This window comes from Alosa alosa, chromosome 19, assembly GCF_017589495.1.
Source record: "Alosa alosa isolate M-15738 ecotype Scorff River chromosome 19, AALO_Geno_1.1, whole genome shotgun sequence".
Lineage (NCBI taxonomy): Eukaryota > Metazoa > Chordata > Actinopteri > Clupeiformes > Clupeidae > Alosa > Alosa alosa.
Window position 1 is genome coordinate 14,715,734 of NC_063207.1, and position 3,909 is coordinate 14,719,642.

General features: G+C 38.8%; 1 long non-coding RNA gene across 1 annotated transcript in view; it reads left to right on the plus strand.

The window, feature by feature from the left end:
* The window catches only part of LOC125284513, a 4,803-nt gene extending 1,613 nt beyond the window's left edge, over positions 1-3,190 (plus strand). The window contains exon 3 of the long non-coding RNA XR_007191884.1: positions 3,104-3,190. This is a non-coding gene — a long non-coding RNA (uncharacterized LOC125284513). The remainder of the gene's footprint in view (positions 1-3,103) is intronic.
* The last annotated feature ends 719 nt before the right edge of the window (positions 3,191-3,909 follow it).

A 3,909-nucleotide genomic window follows, 5' to 3' on the forward strand; every position in this document is an offset into this window, starting at 1 on the left:
AACTGCATTTAAAACCTTTGTTTACAAGAAAGATTTGATTGCTGCACTTCTGAAACAATTTGGTAAGAGTTTAATGCACCAGTTTAGGTTTAATTTCACTGCTGGTTGCGCCCCTGGAAGTCATAAGTTAATGAAGCCTTTACAGACCCACTCTCAATCTCAATTGAGATTTGAGAAGGCTTTTAGAGACCTCTGAGCCTCCATACAAAGAATATACAGTATATACTTTTAAGGCAGGGTCCACACTTAGAAAGCTGGAGTTACAACGGCACCAAATATCATATTACAAAAACACACTTAAAAATATTATAGAGCATTTCAAATAATACTCATATCCCATTATGCTTCAAACAGAAATTGGAGAAATTAGAATGCTTTGTAACCTAGAAATTTAACAGGATTTAACAATGTGTGAGGACTCAAAAAAGGCATAGCCTCCATTCCCAGATTTGACATCAGTTTGTGAAATCAATTGCCAAACCCTGTAAGTTATGCTATCAAGCATTTCATCAGTGTAAGCTGTGTTATTAGTGTTTGAGGTTTTTTTTTGCATAACTACCCAGTACAGCTGAAACCAAACCCAAACTCTTCATTGATGCTTGAAGGAGTTTGCATAGAGTTGTGTCTCCTCCAAGTGGTGGTAATGTGCATGTAGGGTTTGCACATGTTTGATTTATGATTCAGTCCAGGAAAAAGGGGGTAACACTATTGATTTAACCTAAAATCTATTTGTATTTATTTTAAAGAATGATAGACTATAAGATACATGATTTTGAGGTTGTGTTACATGATGTGTTATACTACCGGTATACTATACTACTACTACTACTACTACTACTACTACTACTATGACTTTATACCATGACTATATTATAACTGTGTAATGACACTTATATCATCTATTCACTGAATATTTAGACTGCAAAGACCATCGTATGGATGTGCTGAATCAGTTCTGAATATCGCCAAAGTGTTAGCATCAGTAACAAAGACCTTAGCATGATAACATCAAGTTATAACTACAAGAATAAGACAACCAAAGTTCTCAAGATATTTTCAAATTATTTATTGTGCTGCAAAGAAACAAACAAAATAATACAAGAGAATTAAAAAAATCTGCTGTGCTACAGGAATTCCGAGTCAAATCTTCATCTATCCTTTTTAAAAATATTGTTGTTTTTTTTTGCAATATTATCAATATCAACATTGTTCTCTCTGTCTCTCTTTATACATAAGCATAGAACACCAGTAGTTTATAGACTCTATAGGGACTTCTCTGCAAAATACAAGAGGAACAGAAAAGAGAAACCAGGGTAAGAAATGAAGATACAAAGAAAAATAAAACACAAGGATTTATAACTGAGCTCATGTGGGATCTTTTTATCTGAAAGGGACCTGAAGTGCAGGCTTGTCCTTCTTTCTAGCTTTTTGTGCTCAGACAATGCAAGTCAATAGTGGATTGAGGGGAGGATGGGATTTGGGGGGCAAACAAAAAGAAAAAAAGAACAACCTGACAGAAATGAGAAACATGTATTCTTGCACTCATGTTCTTTTTTTTTACAGTACCCGCTCTCTCATTTGTGTTATTTTTTTCTTTCACGTTCTCTTCTTCCAGAGACATGACACTATCAAAAAAAAAGTTTCACAATTTCAGCTGCATCGATGTTACTTTACATGCTCCTGTCGACTGTTCAGGTTTGAGTTCTTTTGACTGTTTTTGCTTGTTAATAAATTATTAAAAGGTCATTAAAATAATAAATTAAATCTAGTTCTTTTTCCTCTCTTTTAACCTTTTTTTTTGTGTTTTTGTTTTATTTTGTTTTGGCAAGTGACACCCAAGTATTTACAACAATACTTGGAAGATGCACTGGAAAAGGAAAAAAAATACACGTTTCGTCCCCACAAGACCCATGGCTAACAAACACACAGCTGTGATGAGCTCACACTCACCCGCGCAGTACCCAACCATTATCAGTGTGAAAAACAACACTAGTCGTCTGCAAAACAAAAACTTCGGTAGCTGTCAACCTCACACACAGACACACACACGGACACAGACACACACATCACACCCAGTTCTGACCATTCAAAATCACACATGATGCATGAACATAAACACACTCTCACACACACTCTTTCTCACCCACCCACCCACTCACACCCTACAAAGCATTACAGGTAATAATGTATGCTAACACTCTTAGGTCTGACGTCTGAGGAAATGCATTATTGGTGAAGTGCTTCCCAGTGCTCTACAATGTCTGAAATGCATGGTGCGTGTGTGTGTGTGTATGTGTGACTTACTAATGGATGTATATACACATGAGAGGCAACATTTATCTCTTAGGCAAGAGTTTCTGGCGTTCTGTTGACATTATTGTGCATATGGCTGTCTTCTGACCTGTACTCAAGGTCTGTGTCACTGTATGTGTTGGAGTGCTTGCATGCTCATTTATAAGTGTGTTTGCATGTGTGTGTGTGTGTGTGTGTGTGTGTCTGTTTCTTTGTAAATGGCCATTTGTTGACTGTCTAGTCCTAAATGCACAGCAGCACTGGGTCTTACAGGGTTTCAAAAGGCAAGACTTTCAAAGACAAGCAGTTGTTTTTTAAAAAAAAAAAAAGACTAACAATAAAAAAGGCGCACACTCACACTCACATCACTCATAGACACAGACATACAGTACACATGCTCACAAAAGGTTCATTTCTCTCTATATAAAAGTGCCAAGAATTCTACTAACAACATCGCCAGACAGATTTAAATACACCCAAAAGACGACCTATCACAAGTCTACAACCCTCCCTCTCTCCTCCCGTTTTCCCTGCCCCCTCCCCTCCCGCCCCTCCCTCTCTCCTCCCGTTTTCCCTGCCCCCTCCCCTCCCCTCCCCTCCCCTCCCGCCCCTCCCTCTCTCCTCCCCCATTTCCCTGCCCCTCCTCCCCGCCCCCTCCCTCTCCTCCCGTTTCCCTGCCCCTTTTCCCCCCCTCCCCCCTCCCTCCCCTCCCCTTTCCCTGCCCCTCCCCCCTCCCTCTCTCCTCCCTTTCCCTGCCCCTCCCTCCGCCCCTCCCTTTCTCTCTCTCCATCACTCTTTCTCTCTTTAACAGCTTATGCTGATCGACTTTCCAGTGGTTTGGACATCAGAAGCAAAAACAATGACAGAGAAGAATAGAGAGATGAGTGACACTGGTCAGACTGGAGTTCCACAGCGTTGCTATGAGGAACAAGACACACTTGGGACATGGAGCAGAGCACTTGTGGACAAGACAATTTTTAAAAAACATATACACTGAGATGTATGTCCTTTCTTTCTTTCTTTCTTTCTTTCTTGCTTTTCTTTTACCCAGCTCACCTGAGCAAACAGACAAGGCAGAGGAATGCCCGTTACCACTAGTTACCTCCGCTGTTGCTTTAGTTTAAAAAGAAAAAAAAAAAACATGATTTTTTTTTCTGCATTATAAATACATTCAACAGGAAAATGAAATATTAAGAGTGAAGGAGCAAAATAATAAAATAAAAATTAGAATGTACATGCATGTGGGTTGCTGTGCACACACACATCGAACACACATAATGTCAAATGTTCACACCCACATACACAAACACACATACATACTATACGTACATACATACATACATTACATACATACATACATACATGTATATTCACACTTTTTATCCCCGGTCTTTTGCTGCATGATTGCTATGTACACACTGCTAATGTTCCTATAATGCATTTCAAAAGATCTGTTCAAAGCCAATTACTTATCAAACAAATAAGATCAACACAGAAGGTGCTTCGGTAACGCCATCATTGTGAAACGTCTTAAAATAGGGACATATGTTAAAAACACAATGACAAAAGAATCAAAGAGTAATTGTATTTGTCTGAAAGAAAGAAAAACATAACATT